The sequence below is a fragment of the Cyrtonyx montezumae genome, unplaced genomic scaffold, assembly GCF_038088225.1.
Source record: "Cyrtonyx montezumae isolate F1298 unplaced genomic scaffold, pur_monq_1.0 scaffold_8, whole genome shotgun sequence".
NCBI lineage: Eukaryota > Metazoa > Chordata > Aves > Galliformes > Odontophoridae > Cyrtonyx > Cyrtonyx montezumae.
In genome coordinates this window covers 28,730,516-28,755,097 of record NW_027072089.1, presented here as the reverse complement: position 1 = coordinate 28,755,097, position 24,582 = coordinate 28,730,516, and the positions used below count along the sequence as shown (strand labels likewise).

Genomic DNA, 24,582 nt, shown 5'->3' with positions numbered 1-24,582 from the left:
TTATAAACACTTCCTTGTGTCACGACCTGCACGAAGCTGAGAGGTCCACCGAGTGCCTCTAGGGCAGGGGATAGGGAGCCCGCAGCGGACGCCGGCGGGGTATGGGGGTGCGCGCAGGGCCAGCCGCGGGCTGAACAGCTTTCAGTTTTCATTGAAGCTGCTGGTTACTGTTTAACATCCCCACCCACGTTTGTTTAGTAAATCGATCTGATGCTTGGGCTGAGGCTGCTGCCCTGTCGCCATTGAGCAAAGTTAATTCTCCCTCTGCACACACACACACACACACACACGCACGCACACACAAACACACGCACGCTCCTCCGCCTCTCCCCCGCTGCAGCGTGCTTGGTTAAGCCGTTGCCGAGCTAGGCGGCAGCCCAGCGTCGGGACACGGAGGGGGGTGCGGGGAGGCGGCAACCAGGGGGATGCCACCGCCCTGAGCCGGGAGCGGGCTGCGGGGGCCGAGGGACGGCGCGGCCCCGCCGGTAAGTCCGGGGCTGGCGGCAGCGTGGAGAGGGACGGCCCGGCCGAGGAAAGGGGACAGCGGCAGGGCTGGGTGGGGGAATATCGATGATGTACGTCCAGTCACGTGTCGGTACGCGGGGCGATCCGTAGAAGCACGCAGCACGCTGCGCGCAGCCTCGGGGTCACACTCGAGGTGGAGTGTGACGGCCCGTGGGGTCGCGGACGTGGGTGCCGGTGGGGCACGGCCCCTATGAGCGCTGCTGCGGGAGGGCCCGGCCCGGCCCCGACGCTGTGCAGCCGTCTGCATAGGCTCAGCAGCCCCAGTTACAGCTTTGCGTCGGGTTTAAGTGTGTTTTCTGATTGCCTTCTTCTTTTTTCTTTATTAATTTCTCCGCCCCGCCCTCACGGTGAGCTGTGCAGCAGGTGGATTTGTTCCTGCGAGGCAGCTCCTTCTAATAGTTCTTAGCCCAGTGGTGCGCCGTGATGAGGAATCCCAAAACACTTCCTGTCTGGAAAAAAGAACAATGATTATATATGTAAACATGAAACGATTATGTATATAAACATGAAAAGGGCAAAGCAAGCTGAGGGCCGAGGAAGGGTTTTGCATGCAGATCCAGTGGTGCTGCCAGCACACTCCTACAGCACAGCAGGTGTACCATAACAGGCTGCCTTGTAAACTTTGTTGAAAGCCAACTTTCAGATGTTGCACTTCAGCCTGATTCCAACATGTTCCCATGTGCTAAAGTGGGAGACGTAGTCAAACATTTTCAGAACGCAGTAGGTTGCAATGGTAACAGTATTTTAAAGCAATATCCCTCAGTGAAGTATGGCTGTGTTGTGTCCGACCTTCCTTGTTATAGGCCACTCCTTGTACAATGAGGCATGTACTTTGGTTTATTATGGTTTCTCATCCATATTACAAAGACACTGGAATAATTCAAAGTGACATCTTTGTTACTGCTGCTGTTTTTGTTAAAACTGGCTCCCTGTATAGGACTGAACAAACTTCCCAGCTCTCCCAGACCCTCACTCTTCTGTGTGCTGGAGAGAACTATGGAATTCTCCATGTTCCTTAAGAACAGCAGTTCTCACAAACTACATAGAGGCATATATATATATACACATGTATATATATATATATATATATATATATATATATATATATATATGTAAGATATATATTCTTACATATGCAGATGGTTTTCAAATATTACGAACTGTATCAAACATTTCATTCTTCTTTCCTTTTCCTAGTCATATAGTAGGGAAAAGGAGACAAAATGCTTATAATATTCTGTTGAAACTCAATTCAGACCTCATTATCTTTCAGTTTGGACAACACTGAGAAGAGAACAGAATGTTTAAAATTTTTCTTTTCCATCATCCAGTGCTCAGCTCCCCACCCCGTCCCTGTTTCTCTTACCTGGTCAGACTGAGGGTCGCTTCATACATTGAAAAAAATATAATAAGGCCACAGTCAAGATCAGGATGCCATTACCTTGTACTTGATATTTTCTCTCATTGTAGGAGCTCAGGCATTTGGAATGTAGAACTTATGTCCCAAAACCAATTGCTTGCCACAAAGCATATCTTTCTTTGCAACTTGTATAATTAGAGGAATATCTCTTTTCTAAATGATTGTATTAGTGACGTTAATGTAAAAGCAGGACAATGCAGAGATCCAGCCTGAATTTCCAAGTACCAGTATGCAGTATACTGGCTGAAGATTTGTCTGGCATCAAGGTAGCACTGCTGTCTATCCTTTCTCCCACCAGTGAAGAACACAGGAGACAGAGTGGAGAAGATGGAATTTGTGAGACCTGGTGATATCTAATTCCTTGGATAGTCAAGGGATACTTACTGCTCTAGTAGTGCCAGACCAGCTCCCTAAAAATAGTCTTGTAGGATGAACACTTCTTTGCTGCTTTTACTCCTTTAGAGTTGGCCAAATTTGAATTACAGAATTGGATAGGATTTGATGTGTGTCTACAGAAAAACTAAGAATGTGCAAGAGCAGAATTTAGTCCTTGAGCTTGACTTGGCTTCTGTCCTCAACTTTGCTGCAGAATTTATAGCAGGTGTATTTGGACTCAGAACTGCAAGAGGTTGTTTCTATTATGTCTTCACTTTCTTTAGGATTGGGTAGGAAAAATGGGGTCCAGCACATACCACCAGTTACTTCCAAATCTGTATCACAAATATAAAGTTTCTCTGTCTTTTTGTCAGCTACAAGAATCAAAACATTACTTTAAATAATATCCTTTAAACAATATTCTTAGAGTGAAGAAGTGTTCTGGAAAAAGAATTCAAGGTCAGTGATGCCGTAGCCCAGCCTACGCTTGTAAGCTTTCTACTAGAAAGATTCCAGTAACTCCTAAAGTGATGGACGTTTTGGAAAATTAATCAAATTTTATGTTTGTTTATTTGGGAATTAGATCTACTGTAACAAAATGACAGTAATAATTCACAACTGCCTTAAGACTGAATCATTGCTATCATGTGGTTCTGAACTGAGCTGATTATGCTTTTATATCTGTTGAAGTGCAGGGGCAATGTGCTCTATTTATTAATTGATATGTGGGCACTTCCCATGCAGGGATCTCTCTGCTTCTTTTCTCAAGGATTTTGAAATTCCACCTTTGGCTTGATTAATTTCATTTTTATCTAAGTGAAGTGTTTCAGCTGTTCAGAAGTCTTTCTTTTGCTCCCTTTGTGTGTTCAAAAGTGACCAAAGTAATTCACAGTTTGATATTAAGCCTGAAAATTAGCTTGATTTGCTGCAGTTGCATCATGTTGATATGACGTACATAATACCAGATAATTGCATTATTTCAGTATTGTAGCTTGGTAAAGTAGTTTGTTTTAGAATATATATAAAGGTTTTTATTTTTGTGGTAGTTACCTGTTGTATCTGGTAATAAGTTCTGTTATAGAACTTAATTTTACAAGGAAAATATTGCTCTTAGAAATTACAGAAAGGCATGGTTCTTAGGTTTTAATGTGTCTTAATGAATAACGTGTTATTTAACATATGATGAGAAAATACAGAAAATGCATTACTTACAAATTAAGATGTTTGAGTGTCTCACGACAGCTTTGATTGAATCAAATTCTTTTCATTTCAAATTTTCAATTTTAAAACAGCGCACCCTAAAAATCAGGTCAGAATGCTGTGTGCAATGTCAGAGCTGAGATCTATCAAAGTGAAAGGCTCCAACAACATTTTCAAACCTTTCTCAATTGTCAATTTAAGTTAATTGAAAATGAAAGGTCTCGGTTTCGGGATTGGACCATTTAAATAGAAGCCTGCTGCTTTCATTTTGTAGAAGGGCAATCTCCCTCCACATACGTGTTTTAAAAGGTTCATTCATAATTCTCCCTTCACACTTATATTGGAAATGACAGAATTCATTATTTTGAGTTCTTGAACTATTTTTTTGTAACTTGGGTGATGAATTGTATGAGATCTAGTTCATAACATGGCACAGCAACACACAAGATTTAAAATTCTCATTGCTCGATCTGTCTTTTTATGGCACTTGGCTGGCAAGCGCTCAGGAAGCCTCCATGTGCATCTTCTACCTCTTATAGAGCAGTAGGTTGGGATTTTTTTACTTAATATCAACTAGGAAAGAGGCTCGCACCCCTGCTTGGTAATTTACTGGAGGTATCCAAGCAACAAGGATGTACATTACAGTAGCAGTATACAAGATGCTGTGTGAATTTTCTTTGCCTCCTGCTTATCTGTGAATCTAACCACAATAGACCTGTACAAATACTGCTGTTTTCTCTCTCTATTTCTAGCATGCCAAAGTTTGCCCCAAGATAATACCTGCCCAAACGTAGAAATTAGGAGCAGGTTGGAGGGGGTCTTCTGAGAGATGCTAATGACTTCTCAGAACTGCACCCAAAACTAAGTTTTGCATCTGTGAAATGGCAAATACAATTCAGTTTGCATTTTTAGTGCTGTCATGGTTTTATGATTTTTGGTACTGGTATTCCACATCATAACATCATGTAGTGCATTTAGAGTTAAAGAGTTAATGCTCCAGCTCTGTGGACCATCGATAGTTCCAGGTATGCCTGTCTCAGAAGAGAAGAAGAACTCCATTCCCCAGAGGACTTTGCGATGCTTTGCGTTCTTACGTGTTTACGCTCAGAGGGAAAGATAAAAACTGTCTGCAGTCACGGGACTCTCGCTTCCCTTCGGGACCGAGCTCGGCAGTGGGTGTTTGTTGCAGCCGTCCGCCTTCAGCGTTAGCGTAAGGCCTTCGGTTTATCGGACACTCTCTCTCTCGCTCATTTTATTTGATTCATTTGCCTCAATTCCAATTATATTATATTATATTGTGTTATTTTTCCTTTCTGATATCTATTTAGTAAAATAGCTTTCCTCCTCAGATCGTTGCCGCTGTTTTGTTCCTAGGCCCATCTCCCTTCTCCTTTTCCCTTTTCCCCCTTCCCCTTCCCCGGGGTGTGGGCCCGTGGGTCCCCTGCCTAAATTGTCACGGTACCGGGTCAAACTGTCCTGCAAACCGTGACAAGTGCATCTGTGGCAGTGTTGTGTTGCAATGAAAAAGGTTTCTTTGCATCGTTTTTGTATGGCGTTTCTTTGCTACACCAGCTTGGTTTGCTTTTGTCTGAGAAAAAACAGGCATCAGCACTCAGCAGTAACCAGTTGCTTGTTATCCAAAAAAAGGCAGAAATTTAGGCAGAGGTTTCAATTTCCCTCTTTCTTTGTTAAACATGGTGTTTATTCATTAGCAGCTGAAGTTTAAAGTATTGGCATCAGACAAGGAGTGAGACTAGTTTACATTCTCAGAGCTCTTCCACATGCTTGAAAACTCTTCATGGCAACCGACACATTTCCTCATGCATCTCAGGCACATATTGTGCCTCTTGCAGTTAAATTTTCTTCTTGTTGCTTCGAAATTGATGACTGTAATGACTTACTCATATCGCCTGTTTCAGAATTGCACCCGAAAGTGTCTTTCAGACAGTGTTTTCTGGTATGCTCTTCAGGATAATAGTATTTATTCCTTCTGCAAGGAAATGTCAGATTGACATTACACTGCCTGACAAAATTCCTTCTGTAGAGGTCTAGAGATGACTCAGAGAACTGAGATAGTGTCCATGCTGTGATTGCACCTTGAGAAACAATTACTCTCCTCTCTCTGCACTTGTTAGTTGCAGCCAAGTGTTCGCTTGTACCTGCAGTTAAGAGTAATTATGATATTGCAAATTGACAGAATTTCATTTACCATATTGGTAAATACCTGTTAATTACTCCCCTTCTCCAACCATTAAACAAGTTGAAAACAGTCTTCTGGTGGGCGGTTTGGTATCCACACAGTGACACATGCAGTCTGAATAGAAAGCTTGTACAGCATCAAACACATATGTAGCTTTGTATGACTTCTGGGCAGTTACCATTCAATCTGAACTTCTCTTGTCATCACAGAAATGGAAATACGGAAATTGTCTTTTTACTTATGAACTCTGAAAACAAGACGTAGGTTTTACTGCAAGGTCTGACTTTGGTTGTAGACACTATCTACGCGGTAGGTATGTATTATCCTATTATCCTTACTTAATGTCCTTCTTACCTTTTGGAAGAAAAATGACATTCCCAATTCTGATGTCCAAATCTAAAATATTAAAAAATTATGTACATTTTAATCTTTAATGTTTTCTAAGCCTTTTCTCTCAGTTCATGTTGAACATTGTCTCGTCTTATATTATTGTTTTTAACATCTTTTTTTTTCCCTAAGTATTTGTCTCTGAGTTTCTGTGACTTTTTACATTAAACATGTCATTTTAACAAGTGCTTTAGGGAGATTTAGAGACTATTCTTTATAGTTTACTTCAGTTTTGAAATGCCTGAACTTAGTCTAACAGAACTTGAGATTTGACTGTTTTAACATGAACAATTTTAGCTGTGAGAAATCAGGAAAAAAAAATAGAAAAAGAAAAAAGAAGAAAGAAAGGCCCTCAATTTGAATATGAGAATTTTCTTTCCCTGTTTCATTTCAGAATCTTCTAGATCATTAAGAGTCTAGAGTTGACACCCAAGATTATATGGAAAGCCTAATCATTATAACAGAGAAACACCATCTTAAAAAATGTAATTCCCCGAAGAGCAAATTAAGCTACAGGATTCAGGTAAATAATTTTAGTTATAAAACTGTAAAATGCACTAGGCAAATTGCAGATGTAAGATGTATTAGGCTATTTTTGTGAGTGTTTTTTGTTTCCTGATTGGTTGGTTAGGGCTATTTTGATGTAAAGTGATTAAAGAGAAAAAGAACCAAATAAAAAGCAGCTTTCAGAGCCTTAATATTAATACTCAGAACCTCCTTAATATGGTTATTTTGCATTGAAAGTAGAGTGTAACTGGGATGAGCAGAACCTCAGCTCCTAACAATTAACAGTCCATGCTATATGATAAAATAGAGATGCATTCTCTATTTTGTGAGCACAGGTTTAGTTTGAGTTTTTAGGTTGATTTGAGTCCATCTCCCCAGACAAATTTCACAAATTTCACTCAAATACCTTTGTTTGCTGTTAAATAAGATTGCAGGAAAAAAAAAAACAAACACAAGTTTTCTGATTTATGTTTTCAGACTCAAAACAACCGAGGTAGTTTAAGGTGTTAACATGATTTGCTTGTGCACCTTGTCTCCCACCTCTTTGAAATGTAATTGTCCTCATCAGTGGCAACAGAATGCAAATCTTTGTCCATAACTGAGGTGACATAGTAGCTTAAATTGTCAGATATGGGGCTGCTTGCAGCTTGATGATATACATCAGTGGCTGAGGTTCGGGTATATGCCTTCTGTAACTGTAGGAAGGAATGGTCAATTCTGAGGAGAACTGAGGCTGAAGTTGTAGAGAAACGCAATTTCCATATGTTGTTCTGTCTCAAAAACTACTCACTTCAGTTCTTGACAAGAAGAGAGAGCTGTGGTGGTGGGTATGTAACCATAGGTATATTTGCCTGCTCAAAAATTGACAGAGGGCAACTCATCTCTAGTTTTTAACATCATGTAGTGGTAAACAGGAGAACATACAACTTATTTATAGCAGTCTTTCCATAGCAAGTCTATACAGACCTTTTTAGTAATAGGGAAAATATAGGAAACTTCAAGTAAATGGGCTTATATTTCAAGGGCAAGGAAGTGATAAACAAATTTCAGTCTGGCTGAAAATGGAATTCAAATTTTAACAGAAGTTTCATTGTGAATTTTGTTATCACCAAATTTAATAGTGAAATTTTCATCGTATTTTGATCCACTAGGTCAAATAATTTATTTCCCAGTAGGTATCTGAAGCTTAAAGTAGGTAGAAAATGAAAACATTAATGTTTCTGTGAATGTTCTTAAGTTTCTGACCATATAACATGAATGGGCATTCTGAAATTAAGATACACATATGAAAAACAAATCCTTGTTGGGTAGAAAATGAACATAAATTTGACTGTCCAGAAGAACATATATATGAGACTGCAGCAAACTTTTAAACCCTTTATGATTCATTTCACAGCTTTGAATTTTAAAGCTGGCTTCTTGCTTTCCGCAAAAGGAAGGAAGGCATCGTTATAGAGCACAGCACCTCAAGCCAGCAAGGTACTTGTTAAATCCCAGATGTATGGGGAAGATCATGAAGGAAAAACATTCCTGATAAATAAATATTTCATTAGTTGTGCAAAATAACAGTTAGTTGTAGAGAAGCTGCTGTTAAGAATACATTATTCAAACCTGGAAAGCCAATGTGCTCCTGGAGATCACTGTGAATACAGCTTCTCTGTAGAAGTAATAGACTTCTTATTACTGTAGACTTCGTTATTATTCTTATTCTCAGTTTACGAGCTCTGTTCTGCCTCAGACCAGTACAACTGACAGTAGGAACTGTGGGGAGCCTTGGCTTGGGTGATGGATAATTTAAAAATCTTGAAAATGGCTGGTGAGGTACAATTCTCCAACAAGAATATATGTGCCCACAACTGCAGCTTGTGATTCTGAATTTACAGATGCTTCATTACTCTTAGCTAGATAAAGTATCCTACACATTTTGTAACCTGGGATGAGACAATATATTTTTTCAGATAGCAAGAAAAATCTGCCTCTTGCTAGTGGTTGCTGCTTGAAGGAATCCTTTTCTTTTGGGTAACACATTTTCCATATAGAATTTTGATTTGGTGTGATAAAGAACACAGACATCTTCTTAGTCTTCTTTCTCTGTCTCCTTTTCATCTTTGGACGGACCTAGTATTGGATGTTTCAGATGACCTTGACTCTAAAGTCACCGTAACAATGATGGGACTGTAAGAGATGCACAATACAAAAAGATAGAGACATACACTCAAAAATATCTTCCAGTTGATAAGTACTTACAGTGTATCTCAAGCTTTAGATACTGAATTTGGATGAATGCATATTTTCTACGGTTGGTTGTGACTCATGCAAATCTGCACCGTGTTTGCATTCTGAATTAAAACATTTAATATTAGTATATGACCAAAAGAACAAAAGCTTTTAACATCTCTATTAAACAGTTCTTAGTGCTTATAATTTTTTTTACTATATTTATCTTCTACATGCAGTCAATGTTGAGGAATTTTACTTGCTTCTATTAAGCAAGCTCTTCGCTGTTCCAAAATTAGTTTTTAAATATAAACTCCACCAAAATAAAGGCTGAAGTAATAATTTATTTATCCACCTATCTATCTTTTTATTTATTTATGAGATAGATCCCTAACAAAGTATTTGAAGTAAAAATATGATATTTAAAATAAGAAACTGACTAAACTGGGTCCTGGCAAAACATATTTCAAATTCTTTGATTTCTAGCAACTTGGCTTAGAACACCTCAGAATATCTCATGTATTTTCTATGCTAGAAAATGAAGGTTTAATTAACTATATTACAAAACAAAGTTAGTCTTCATTCATGAAAATATCCCACATTTTTATGTTTCCCAAATGATTTCTTTAAGTTTCATGCTGTCTTCTTACTGTACTTTGTGTCCCATGCTGAGATGTTTACATTTCATACATCTTCTGCTGGTGCTGATACCTGTGTTCTAAAAATTCATTTCAAATTTTCTGTGTGTCTCTAAACTAGAAGTTTGCAAATTTTTATTTAAGAAAATCTGTAAATCATTTAACCGATATGAACTTGACAAGTAGCATTTTATATTTTTCCCTTATTTTGAATGTAGCTGTCCAGTTTCTGCAGAATTGCCTTGCCCTAGATGAATCAAGATAAGTGTGTGTGAGTTTTTTATTGGCAATAGTGCTAATAAATAAGAATAGTGTGCAAAGGTACTTTTTCTGTATAACGGCTGATTATATATGTGTGGCTTCTGTATAACGGCTGATTATATATGTGTGTTTGGGAGTTTGTTTGATTTTATTTATTTGCTTGTTGGCTTTTGCTTTTCTTTTGAGTAACTTGCCAGCTTTTGCTGTAGACAGGAGTTGAACAGCTGGCTGCATATTAAATGTGGTTAGCAGTTAACAGCATGAAAAGATGTGACATACTGTGTTCTTCTTCCACTGCTGTAGATTTCTTCCATGCAATTACTTGGGTGAGAGAAAGAATGAATGCTGGAGGAAGTTTATTCTTTTTCTGTAGCTTGCTCTTGGAGGAGGAGCAGACGCATCATTCTGTGCGTTGGAGGATAGATCTGTACATCTGTAGAGCTGGAGAGCTTGGCTTTAGAGCAGGAGGTGTAACTGAATTGAAAACAGATGAGTATCAACATGAAGAATTTGGTGAGGATGGATGTAGGGCATATTTCCAAGGACTGTGCACTCCCACTTCATTGTTTGGAAGAGATGAAATGAGGTGACTGGCCTCTGGCACCTGGGGTGTCTGTGACAAGAAGACCTCGATTCAGACATCAGTCCTAGTAGCTACTGAACAAGGCAGTTGGAGACATCTTTGAAAAGGGACAAAGGATGCAAAATTCTTCATTGTAAGCTCTGGGTTTCTGAATAAGCTGTTGCCTCATGGTTTTAGGGGAAGAAAAGCCTACTCCATTTGTGTGCCAGAGAAATTTTTATATACAGAGAATGCTGCAGGAATCAGCAGGCAGTCTGCAAATGAGACGAAGAGACAGGACAGTGCTGAGATTATGAAATATGCAGACAGTTTTGAAGGAACAGATAAAAGGAGCAGATAATGAAAGAGATTATTTGTTTGGGTAAGTGTCAAGCTTTGGCCTACGAAGCCAAGAGCAAGCCTAGAACTTACTTGAATGGGGACTATAGAGAAGGAAATATGCTAGCAAGCATTAAAGTGTCTGCAGATAAGCATCACTGAAGTTCCTATAATGGTTAAGATTAGAGGGAACTGATGACCTCACATCTGATGCTCAGGAATCAGTAAGAAGAGAGCAGAACGGGGCTCAAAACTGAGCCATTCAGAACTCCACAGAAGTTGGACTCTCTGCTTACTAGAAAACAAAATTCTGAGACATGAAAAATGAGTGTTTCACAGATAAAGTAGTAACAAGAGATTTATGTTTCAATATAGCAGTGGGAATGTTGAAGGCTTTAGGGAAGTGTGTGTGCATTACAAAGATTGTATATATGTGTCTAGATGTTAGAAGGATACTTTTAATATGTTGCAGGTTGCCAAGTTCATTAAAGTCTCATTCTGTAACATATTCACACTTATGGTATCACACCACAGTAAACCTGATAGGAATGAGGTAATGCCCTGAAAAGTCATGGGGAAATACTAATAATTTTTAACTGCAGGCTAGCTTTTTAAAAGCTCAGCTGAAGAAGTCAGAACATTTTTAATAACACATCCTATTTGCAGCTGAATAAAGAATTCTAAGTATTGCTTTTCAGCAAACTGAAACTGTTTCAATAGTCGCCAGACTCTAGGAATATCTGCAACAAGTCAGAATATGCTGTTATTAATACATCACTGCTATCATGTGGCATAGGGGAATCATTAGCACTGATTCTGCACAGTGTTGCTGTTTTCACTGCCTCATGGACTTCGATTAATTGAGTTACACTGGTCTAAAATCAGTGTGAAAGAAGGAAAAAAACGAATCCCATCATTTTTACTGAATTCACAATCATTGTGCGAAACATTTTTTATTTCAGTGCTAACTTTGCATGTAATTCCGTTGAAGCAATTGCACGGCTTGTACCTCAACAATGGCACAGCATGGATATAGACAACTACTTATTCTTGATTGCAGAAATTGCAGGCACCATTATGTGACAAAGAATTTTCTTACTTTTAGAGAACCTTAATAAATTTCTCTGCTCAACCCTTTTAACTTGAAAGTTCATGTGTAGGGGCTAAATTCCAGCATTTATAAATGTTTGCTACATAAGTGTTTTATTTTTGGTGTTTTCCAGATTTTCTTTTGAAAGAAAAGCTTCACAATCTAGTCCTATGAGTTACAGCTATTACAGCTCTCTTGGGGAGGCTTTAGCAGGTGGGGCTCTCTACAAAGCTGTTGAAGGCATATAAAGTAGAGAAAAAGCACATGCATAGAACTGAGGAAAGAAATTACAAAGCTTTTAAAAGGCAGTATGAGAAAGTGTAATAAATATCCTAAATTTTGTAACAAAAATAAATTATTTGCTATCTAAAGGTTCTTTAAATGGAGACCCTCCACAGGTCAGTGCTTTGTGCAGAGTATGACAATATAAATGTAAAGGTTTCCCTTGTCATCCTGCTTACTGGGGCTGTTAAAAGTCTCAGAAAAGACCCAAATCAACACAAATGATTTGTAGGAGTTACCACTACATACATAATTACTATTTATTGTAATCACAGTTTAGCAACAGTAATTCCACAGACGTGTGACGAGTCTGCTTTTCCATTTATTCAAACACAATTTCAGCTGTTTGTCTTTCATCTGGAAATCACTTTTTGAGATCAAGTAGTGTACTTCAGCGAAATCGGTGATTAACATTGACACACCAGTGTCCCCATAAGGAGGTCTTGTTTTTATTAACACATTCTCACTCGACAGTGAGAGAAGTGATAGCACCTTCCCGTAGTTCAGGTTTACTTGATGAAGCAAAATAACTCGCAGACCTTGAGAGAATAGGACCCGTAGGATTGTTTGTGGTCCACTTTCTCATTTGTGATTTTCTCTTTTTCATTTTGTTTGAGATTGAATTTGAGAGAGAGCTTTGTTCCGGACAGTAGTTTATGGCACTGGGCTGAGGAGATGAGATTTCATTGAATCAAAGAACTAATACACAAAGAGAAAATATGTGAAAATTGAAATGACAAGGTAGAGTAGCTTGGTTGTTGAAGTAGACAAAATAACTAGGTTCTCAGGGAAATGAGGTGGGGATTTTTTCCTGAACTAGATTTAGTTTGAACAAGAACAGTTGAGATGGAAAACCTAGACATTAAAAAAAACTTGATAAAAATAGAAAAAAATTATTTGTCTCTCTTTTTCTTGTTACTTTATGTTGAAAGATCTGTAATGGTGCGATCCCACAACCTAAAGGAATCAAAGTGGGGTTCATTTTTGTCAAGGTAACAGAAGAACTGTAAGTCTAAGGAATTATAAGTTTATCTGATTAGAATGGCTTTTTTTTTTTACTTTATTTGCTATGCAGAATTACTGTTGGAGCAGTTTGTGATATAGGATTGAAAAAGAAAAATCAGTAGTACTTAAAAAAAAACAACAAAAGAAAACAACTGTGTTTTCTGTCAGTTGTTTCTTTGTTTTTAAATCTGGAATAATAGTATATTTATTTTCCCTCCTTTTTCCTTTAGAATCACTGGGGCAAGCTGTGACTGATCTCAAAGACATGTGAGCTACTTCTTTGTGAATAGAAATATAAAGTCGGGTTGGTACACCTGTGCTGCAACATTGACAGAGCTGTACTCTTTCGAGCTAGAAGAGCTGGGTGGGCTGCCACTGCTCTCCACTTCCCAGATAACTGTCTGCCCACTCTCTGATGTGACAGTAGAGAGAGAATTATTTTGCCTTTAATTAATAAGGTGTTAATTTCAATAGAGCTTCCTTTGTCTCTTTTACAGTGCTCAGGGAGAGAACAGTTGCACAGCTTTGGCGGCACTCATGGGAGTGTGTCCTACCCAGTGTGGAGCTTGAAGCAAAAGGGAGGAACAAGCCTGAGCCGAACCCCAAGCAGAATAATATTTTGTGTGCTCTTGCTTTTATTACCTGAACAAATGTCCATTACAGTCAGATCACATCAATTTAGAACATAGGATAACTAACAAATTTGACATTTTCTGTCATTTGCTAAGACTTTCTACAGAAGTCTGTTTTATTCATATTAGGTTTTTGATTGCTTTTAAATTTCTGCATTACTTCTACTAAGTTCATATGCAGTATTCTTTACAGCTATCCTGGATCATGGTTGTTTCTTTTTCCCACTCTATTAAAATTATTAACATGGCACAAAATAACCACATTTTTATTGAACCACTTTCATCTCTCAGTTCCTTCACCAACGGGGAACATTGCGCACAGAGTGGCCGCACCTCTCTCTTACTTCTCTACCTCTCATAAGCAAATGGTGACATTTTACACTGCAGTTTCACTCTTCCATTTTGCTGCTGGCTAAAGTCTTCTGCTGACAGCTGCCTTAATTTAGAAATATCTACGGAACTGTACAAAAATATTCAAAAGTCAGTAATTTAATTTGACTACTCACTTTCCTTATGTCCGATGTTCAGAGCAGACCCCCAACTAGTCTGAGCCCCCACTTGGTTTTTCATATATTACAGTGATGCTTGTAAGCCTCATGAGGCTAAATGCTGTTTGCTGGCATAATAAAAGGTAGCCTTTGCTCTAGGACCGTTACTGCTTTTAAAAGCATTATCAGCAAAGTTAATATTTCTACTGCAGAACTGAGACCCGACTTTCACAGCCCCTTCCCTTCTTTATTTGCCAAAATAAAGCAGCTTCATTTTCAATCTGTGGAGAAGGGGAGTTTACTTGCTCCATTTGTTTTTTTCAGGCTATCAAAATGCAAAGGAGGGAGAACTTCTAATTCTTTGAAACTTCTTTTTTGTTGGTCACAAAATATCACACTCATTTATTTGGCATAAAAAAGAACCTGAGCAATGGCGTGGAGCTAGGTCAGGGGAAGTTCAAGTAGGATATCAGGAAAAAGTTCTTTTTCAGAAGGTGGTAGGCATGAAATGGACTCCTCAGGGCAATGGCCACAAAACCAACACAAGTTCAAGAAGCATCTGGACAACTCTCTCAGTCATATAATCTGATTTTTGTGTGATCCTGTGTGGAGCCAGAAGTTGGACTCAGTGATTCTTGTGGATGTTTTCCGACTCAGGATATTCTATGATTCTATGATCCCAGGATTCTATGATTCTAAGAAATGAATTATCTCGTTCTCTTTGAGAAGAAGTACCAGTGCCTCTGTTTTGGGAAAGCAGATACCTGGATGCTTTTCAGGTGTTATTCTAAGAGGCAGAAGCTTAACTTTGAAGAAACATATACTGTAAACAGGGCCTAGAGTGTTCAGTGTAACCATCACAGTAACTATAATAAACTGAACAGAACAAAATAATGTAAAAATCAATTTTTCATTTTCTGATCTAATTTTACTAGTTCTTTCCTCCCCCGTTACTTCTTGCTGCAACCTATTATTATTTATACATGGCCAAAAAAATTAAAACTTGGTTGGAAGTGATTCTTCAGAATCCTCTGAGGCTAGCTGGTTATTTGTTAAACCCCATGGGGCTGCAAGGTTCCTTTCTTAAAAAACATGAAGTTAATTAGTCACCGTGTTTAGAGAGTGGTGAAGGGTATTTAATAAGAGTGAGAAAAGAGATCATCATAAAAGATAAGATTATTAGGACAATATTTCATAAAGTTCCCTTTCTCATTCTATGAGAATCTCTTATATCTCTTACAAACAGCAGAGAAACAAAGAGTTATGATAACTTCCTAATTTTTACTGCCTTTACAGGAGCGCTGCTGCGGTTTTGGTTATGTTGCAGAAGCTAGAAGTAACTGCCATGATACCTTGAAAGAAGGACTATATGTGATTACTGGGAGGTACTAATGAAGTAGTATAACACTCCCAGTAAATCTGCCCTTAGTTTCACCCCAGATAGGAGGTAATAAACTAGACTGAATGGTATTTTCAGGCCTCAACCAGTGCACTTCTGTATCAGCTTTTTTCTTTTAGTGCAGAACCTTTTGTTGTGTTTGTCAATTAAATCTTGCAAAAGTAGAATTTTACTCCTTTGCTCAATAACAAGTCTTCAGTTTTTTAATTTTACATGTGTATAAATACGTATACACACATCACAGATTCACAGAATCATAAGGGTTGAGAGGGACCTCTGGGGATCATCCAGTCCAATTTCTCTGCTAGAGCAGGTTCCCTACTGTAGCTTACACAGGAAAGCATCCAGGTGGGTCTTGAATACCTCCAGAGACGGAGACTCCACAACCTCTCTGGGCAGCCCATTCCAGTGCTCTATCACCCTCACAGTAAATACATATATATAACACATATTTTATGTGTTTATATAAGTTTTGCTTATATATTTTGCAGTGAGATTGAAAATGCAGTGATCACTGTCCAATAATGGAAGAAGACACTGTTCTTTCCCACCAAACATTTGGTGAATATTTTCAGCTAACTTAAGAAACGAAGTTATTTTCTACAGTTAGCTTGTCTTTATTCTTATCAAAACTGTGGGGCTTTCCAATGTCAGGATACTTGATGGGCAGATACTTCTTAGGAGAATAGAGGACTTATCAGTGTTTGCTTAGGATCTATTACATTCTTAGCCATAAAAGTAGCTATGCTGTCTATAGCACCCATAAATCTTAACCTAGTCAAGGCTACTGTCTCTTCATGTGAATTTGCATTTAAAATCATGGGCATAAAACAGTGGCAAATAGCTAATTTCTTCACTGCTGTTTTTGAGAATTGGTAACATAACTCGGTTTGCAAAATTGTCAAAATTACTTACCAGCCCTACCACAATTCTTTTCTCTTTGCCCTCATAATGAAAGAATATTCCTTGGGCCCATAATCACCAGAGGGCACTCTTACACATATTCTTACCGATGATTCTTTGGGTGAAGTTGGTGAAACTAAGTCTTGGAAGAAATTGCATTAGTTTTGATGTATACTTTTCATAGGAAAGCTGCTGCTAACAATGTAGTTTCAGTTTTGCTTTAATCTGTGTATGAATAAAGTACATTCTTCTCACTGAGACGCTGACATTGCTATCATAGCTGACAGTTCTTCAGAGCTCTTATTTGTGTGAATTTACTAATTTTTGTCGAGCTCCATGTATCTTCTATGAAGTGAAACTAAAAGCTCTGAACCTGTAGATTTCCACTGAAGCCACTTAAAGTAGCAGAACGATACTACTTCTCTTCTTTTTATTTATTTTTTGATGAAGGGAATGAACAGGTAATATAAAATCAGTAAATCAACTTTAGATAGTTATTATGTCTGAATTTTATTTATTAAAAAGTATATATTTAGGCACTGAGGCAACAATAGAGTTATGGAGGAAATCTTTATATGTACACAGTTACACAGATGTGTATTGCTATTTGGTAAATAAAGATAGATGAGAAAACATAATTATGATAAAGTAAATACTTTGGATATGTTTTGTTTTGGAAATAGGCTACATTTGATAGTTTTCTTATGACAAACCTTACTCCAATGCCTTCTGGGCCTGATCATGTACTTAGAGACCTTTTATTTGATTTTTCATAGCCAAATATACATATATATTATTTCTATAGGATATGTTTGGTCTTCTGTATGTGTATTTCTATTTCAATTTGTTTTAGTATTTCTGACACCACCAAAATGAAGCAAGACATTCCACGTAAAAAATGGACCTTCCTGCACAAATGAGCATTGCTAGTTGTTAAGGCTTAGACACGTTTCTAGTCTTTTATTGACCATGCTCTGGCATCTATTATCTGTGAATGTCAGTGACTTTTTGATCATAGAGTGGATTTCTCAGTTTTGAAGAAGTTTGTTACCACTGATCTGGTTGTCAATGGTTGCAGAGAGAGAGCTGCCATCTAGAGCCTAAGCTGGCTGCACTGACTTCCATGTTTCTAGCAGCAAGGAGAATGGCTTCGTTGCCCTTGGGGAATGTCAGCAGTAGAAGCTGGAAACTCACTGTTCTAGCCCTACTTTAAATATGTTTTCTGTTTCACCTGTTTTAGAGTTTTCCACAGAAGATTGTCAGATATTATCATGGTAAAAATAGTGTTTATTCTTAGCACACTGTTCACAAGTAGAAATGTACTTGAAGTTGTTATTATTTCAATGATCTTTTTACTGAATGATGAATATTTAATGATCTGTCTCTCTAGCCTGTGTTTGTGATGCCCTTGCATCAAAATACCAGAATGTCACAGAAAATGGTAATACCACACCATTTTTAATTTTATTTTTCTCTATAAATAGCAGCTGAAGAAATCTGAAGTACAGTGTGAGCTTCGCACAGAAAAAAATCTTTAGATCTATAATAGAAAGCTTTTTTGCAGTAGAAGCACTCACTGCACAAAATTGCAGGTCTTTCAAGTATTCAGTAGAAAGAGAGAAAAGGAGATGTTACTGGCCTCAGTGTGTCCCATCTGCCCTCTTGATGCTGTGTGCTCCCTGCCTCCTTGTCCTTGACTGTCCCATCCTGAGAGCAAGCAAATACCATAGCTCCTGTTCTGTTCTGGTGAGCGGGAAGCAAGGATCTGCTGCCTTTCCAGGCCTCATCCCAGTGCAATTTGCAGCAAAAAAGCTCAAAAGCTTTGAAGTGCTCTCTGGTCAGGATTTTAGACCGTTACAGTATAGTTAACTTTCTAAAAATACTTGGGAAAATTTCCACTAAAAGGTTCTGAAAGAAACAAAACTATCATGAGTTAAAATGGAAGGATTTTTCCTGGATTAATGATTGTTTAATAGAAAACAAAGGGTAGGGCTAGGATTAGGTTTAAGCTTGGCTTTCACAATGAAAAGAGATTACTAACAAAGTCATACCTAGACCCATCTAGATAGATAAATAGCATCCCTTGTACTTCTGCTACTCAATACATTCACCAGGTCTTCTTGAAAGGGCTTGATTCATAATGTAGTGTAGTTTTATGCTGCTGCAAATCTATTAGGTATCTCCATAGTGCACCCAAATCTCGAGTACTGGATGTGGATCTTGTAAGCCAGTTGGAAAGACGTAACAGGATTTGCAAAGGTACCCTTTACATGTCATTTTGGAGTCAGTCAGGATGGCAGCCATGACAGTGATATCGGTCAGGTTTTTTTAAGTACTTCAAAAGCTTTGGGTAAGGAGAAGGATAATTGGGAGCGTGACACTTGAGTGCTTCTCTCCACAAACTCTGCATGGGAAAGACTAATAGAACAGATGTGTTAAAACAGACAAGACAGTACTGATTCCATGGGACTTCTAAGTATGTCACTTTCTTTTCTATTAAGTGTTTTGTAATTTCTGCCGATTTTTTTTTCTGCAAGCCCATTTGATTATACTTAGTGCAGCCTTGATGCAGTGCGCTTGAATTGCTGTATCAGTGAGATTTGCTAAAATAAGTCACACATGAATTGTAGGCCATTATCTATCATTAACTCATCTAGAATTTCATGGTGAACTAAGTGCTATGTATAATGTGTTTCTCAATTGCTACTGGCTATGTTGTCTTAGTGTAGCAGAATGTGACTGATACACAGTTGCAAGCAGTTCAGATAGATGGAAAACATTTTAAAAGATGAGCCTTGGTTAATAATAGAAAATATTTAAAATTATTTCAGCTATTTCAATTAATGAAGAGACATTTACATTAAAATTTAGCTTATATTTATTCTAGACATTAGTTGCATACATTTCTCATGAAATTCATATCTGTGCAGAAGAAAGAAAAGCAAATGAGTTCTTTTATTCAGGATATGTTTATAAAAAGATAAAAATTAAGAGAAGCAGTTGTTTGTAGTTTAAAAGAGCCTATTTCATAAAACAAATTTCATTTACTGCTGAAACTGAGCTCTACAAATTGACCACAAGCACTGATGATTGCCGTAGTCATTTACAGTTAATTGACAACTGATGAGCTCAAGACAAAAATGAGCTAGCAGATACAAACTTTCACCATCACCTTATCTATGGAATACTTAGGATTATGGTCAGATTTTCAAAGGGGTTTGTGCATCAAAAGATTCTAACAGACTTCTAGTGAAATACAGGATCCCTATCGTAAGCTGTCTCTGCAAAATTCCAGTCTGCCAGCAAAAAGGAACAGGACAAAACCACCATAAAAATAATGGTTCATTGTTCTCTTTCATGTTTAAAGTGAAGTTTCACTGAGCACTGCAGCTGTGTGTGCATGTGTAGTCACTGTACAAGATTCTTGCTCTTTCTCACCCTCTTCTGAAGGTTAGCAATCTCATCCTTCTCTCATTCAGTATTTCAGCTGAGAGTCACGCATTTTACCTTGCTAGTTCCTGGAAGGATGATGCCAGCCAAGAGTCATGGGTTTTCCTGCAGTGCATACATACATCTCACGGTGCCTGAATATTACTGAGAAGTCTCTGTGTATCTTTATTATGGGTCTACTCAATCTTCTCCTGGTCTGTTGTTTGCATATGCTTCTCATGTTGGTTTGTTCAAGATGATTTTCCAAAAGGATTGAGATCTCTGTCCTTGTCTGCTTCTTTACTGTTCAAAACTGCCTAGGACAGAACATTCTCTATGGGAAAAACACTGCTAGGCTGGTATATTGCAGTCTTTTTGTATCTATTCATTTCATCTAATCTTACCTAATTTTATGTAATTTCCTGTAGACTTGCTAGTGCACAATGTTTTGTGTGTCTTCCAATAGTAAATGGAATGTTTCAGCTAAAATCAATGGTAGCCTATAAGTGCATTAATAAATATTTTTATGACATAAAACAATTCCAGACTTTTCCTTTAAGGGCATTAAAAATTGCATAATTTTATTTTCTTGGTGTGAATGCAATTTAATTATCTTCCATCAGACTTGCCATTGAGCTATTATCTGAAGATCATTCTCACAGTCGTGAGCTTCTATTTCTAAATGTACTTCTAGACTCAATTGTCTTTTCTAATTGCACTTACTAACAGTTTTATATAGCTTTCTTCACAGTCTTTTTTGAAATAAGTACCCTAGTTCATTTTCTTTATGTAAAACTGAAAAAAATTGTCCTTTGTCCCTCAGTACCTTCTAGAAGATAATGCATATTGCTATTGTTGCAGATGTAGTGCTGTTTTGTAATAATTTGTACACTTTGTGTGGATTTGGTTACTGATTGGTATATTTTATGACTGCATTCAGTTAAATATTGGAAGTTTACTGTGTGAAAATATTTGTTTAGCTTAGTACAGGCATGTTGGAAAATCAAGAAGAGTAGTTTGAGAAAACTAATCTAACGCAGCTTGTGCTACAAGCAGTAGCATTCACTTTTGCATGCCTCTGACCAGCAGTGGTTTCACTGATGAACTCATCAAAGTGAGTGGCAAAAATCTGTGCTCACTGACATAGAAAAATAAAAGTCTAGTAAGATTGAAAAGGATAAGAAACAAGAAGATAGACATGAAAGGGTAATGATAAAAAAAAAAATTCAGGAGCTTGAGTGAAATCTGGTCGATCGTTTTGCTTCTCACTGGTCACAAGATGCCCATGAGAAAAAAAGTCACTGGCTAGCTGGGCATGTGGGCTGGACTGTACTGTAACTTGGGACGTTCTGCAGGTCAGTAATCGTGTAACTTCATAGAAGAGGTGAAGAATTGGTGAAAATAGGTGTAAATGTCAGTCTGGGTTCAGTGTTGCACATACTGTTAGAGCTAGTTAAAAATGTAATTTTATTTGCTAAAGTTTGAAAGGTTTTATTTTTAACTTAGATTAATTATTTGGATTAACTAAGATTTTATTTATTTTGATGATCAACTTGTTTATAGTTTCTTTTTAACTGCCATTATTTTACATAAACTTCTTCAGAAAAATTGTTTTATATATGAACCACATTTTGATTTTCATAATAGCATTCTTGTCAAGTATCTCTGATGATACACATTTTCAACTACTTCACTTATCAACACATTTCATTAAAGATGATTAAGATTTGTTTAGAGATGATTGTTTCGTAGAATTGTAATTAAATTGCACAGCCCTCTCTTGTTGTATATACATGCAAATGCACTATATGCATGATGAAACCAAATTGTCTGTAGAAATTTATATTTCTGCATATTTTTAATAGATTTACAATATCTAGTTAAATTGATGTAGAATTTTCTGGAAGCAAAATTGTAACTATTAATGTGAATATATTTGTTTATCCAACTTCAGCGTCAGTTTTTCCTGTTAAGATTAAGTACATGTTGGCCACATTTTAAGTGTGAGTTCTTATAATAGTTTAAATGTGTAAATAAATGAGGCACAGTACATATAGGCAATGCCATTTAAAAAAAAAAAGAAAGAAAACATAATCTATAGAAGTTGGCTACAGATCACTTTTTTTCTTATGACAGTGAAGTTTCATTGCCACTATGTATGTTATGAATGTTTTATTTAAATATACTAAAAGTAATTATAGGTTTTTTTTTACTGCTGTATAATTCAGAATTCATTATTGACATTGTTTTCTGATTTATTTGTAGTTTCCCTATTCAGAAAAATATTCTAAATTTAGGGAGGCATAAAGTTGATAAAAAGCTGCATATGTTTTCCCAGTCCTTTTCCAACTGTGTGACACTTTGTCAAGAGTATAAAATTATGTAGCAGAGAGTAAAATATGGATTGCACAAAAATCAATCATCCTGAAAGGGGCACTATTTTTATTTTTCTTCCAATATTTTCTTTTTCTTTCCTTTTTCTTTTATCTGTCTATGTTTTATTCTCTCCCACTTTTTAAGTAAAATGATGTGATTTATACACAGAACTCTACTTTGGATCCTGACTCAATGGAATAATTCAACATGTAGATCTTCTTTATTGTGTTTTTATTCCAGCAAGGCATTTTTTCACTGTAACATACTGTTGGATCACTTGAAGTTTCAAATACAAAAGGAAATTTCTTCTCAGTAGTTTTTGACCAACTTTCCTATTTATAGTGTGCTCTTTGGAGAATGTTTCCAAGCCATAAGCCTTTTCTCTGTATAATGTGCACTTACTTCTGTATACACAACCTGTTGTAGCTTTTTGCTTACAATATTAATACAACATATCACATGCTACATGGGTCAGGTAATTTATTTGTTCTAAGCAATTGCTAGTTTATGACTGGGCTTCCACATTTGTGAAGCTCATCTCAGTTTGAAAGGGGCCAGGTTATCTGAGCATGATGGAGTAGAACAAAGAACTGCTGAAATATGCAGAAAATATTCTCTGATGAAATATCTCTAAAAACGTCTAGGAGAAATGGGGACAGAGGAGTATTGCAAAAAGTGTAAAGTGTAGCAGACAAAATGTAGTTTAAAATCCCAGAAATTACTTAAAAAGAATTTCTGATTTTTCAATTAAATAGTGATTCAGAGACCAGGCCTGATAAAGTTGCCACAGAAAATGTGTAACTGCATTTTCACAGACATTTTATAAGCATTTGTTATGAATATTTTAAAGAAGAAAGGGAATCTGCTCACATCTTGTTATGATGTAGTAAATAATTAAACAGAAGTCTTCTCCAGGTTCTGGAAATTTTTTTATCCTGAAAAATGGCTCTATGAAAGAATTTCTCTTATTTCAATACAAATCTAAAGACATGTTGACTTCATGACATGCAATACTGTTGCTTTTAATGCATAGGGAATTACTGAAATAAAATGATATAATCAAGGAGAGAAGAGATTAATTGAAAATAAACAATAGGGGCAGGGGAAGAAGAAAGAGGGAAATGTTGGAAAGGAAATACGCATGAGTGAGGTGAATCTAAAGTGATTATGAAGACATTATTCATGAAAAAGTGGCAACTCCAAAATGATAAGATGGAGCAATTTATGTAGATAAGTAGGTAGATGTGTATATAGATAGATAAATAAACAAGCTAGGGATGATTAAAAGGTAAAACTAGAAATATCCATGGGGGAAATATCTTTTTATTGAGAGCACATTTGTGATTGTGACTGTGATGGTTCATTGGACTTATTTGCAGATTGTTGATCATTCTAAAATCAAAATGAGTTCTCCTGAACTACTAGCACATGCTTCCTGTTAAGAATAACTGGATTAATTTGTTCTTTTCAGTGCCAGCCAGAAATTGGTGTAGATTATCTCAATGTCCCTTCTGGCAATAATGTTCCTTAACATTTCATAGGTTCATAGGTAGACTAGGTTGGAAAGGACCTACAAGATCATCTAGTCCAACCATCCTCCTATCACTATCCCTACCCAACTACTAAATCAAATCCCTTAGCACCTCATCTAAACGCTTCTTGAACAGCGCTAGGGATCGAGCCCCAACCACCTCCCTAGGCAGGTCATTCCAGTGCCTGACCACTCTTTCAGAGAAAAAATGTTTCCTCAGGTCTAATCTAAATCTTCCCCGAAGCAACTTGTGGCCATTCCCTCTCGTCCTGTCATTACTTATCAGGGAGAAGAGGCCCACCCCCTCCTCACCACAACCCCCCTTCAGGAAGTGGTAGAGTGCAATAAGGTCTCCTCTGAGCCTCCTCTTCTCCAGACTAAACAATCCCAGCTCCCTCAGCCGCTCCTCATAAGACTTGTGCTCCAGACCCCTCACCAGTTTTGTTGCCCTTCTCTGAACACACTCCAGGGCCTCAATGTCCTTCTTGTAGTGAGGGGCCCAAAACTGAACACAGTACTCGAGGTGCGGCCGTACCAGAGCTGAGTATAAGGGGATGATCACCTCCCTGCTCCTGCTGGCTACACTATTTCTAATGCAGGCCAGGATGCCGTTGGCCTTCTTGGCCACCTGGGCACACTGCCGGCTCATGTTAAGCCGAGCATCAACCAACACCCCCAGGTCCTTTTCCTCTCTACATTCTTCAAGCCATTCTGCCCCAAGCCCGTAGCATTGCATGGGGTTATTGTGGCCAAAGTGCAGGACCCGGCACTTGGTCTTATTGAACCTCATCCCATTGAGCTCAGCCCAGCTGTTCA

The 24,582-nt window shown here is 37.6% G+C and overlaps 1 protein-coding gene across 1 annotated transcript in view; it reads left to right on the top strand.

Moving 5' to 3' along the window:
* Nucleotides 1-378: 378 nt before the first annotated feature.
* HNF4G (hepatocyte nuclear factor 4 gamma) overlaps nt 379-24,582 on the top strand; it is a 62,661-nt gene continuing 38,457 nt past the window's right edge. The window contains exon 1 of the mRNA XM_065752168.1: nt 379-485. The gene's annotated coding sequence lies outside the window, so the exon portion shown is untranslated. The remainder of the gene's footprint in view (nt 486-24,582) is intronic.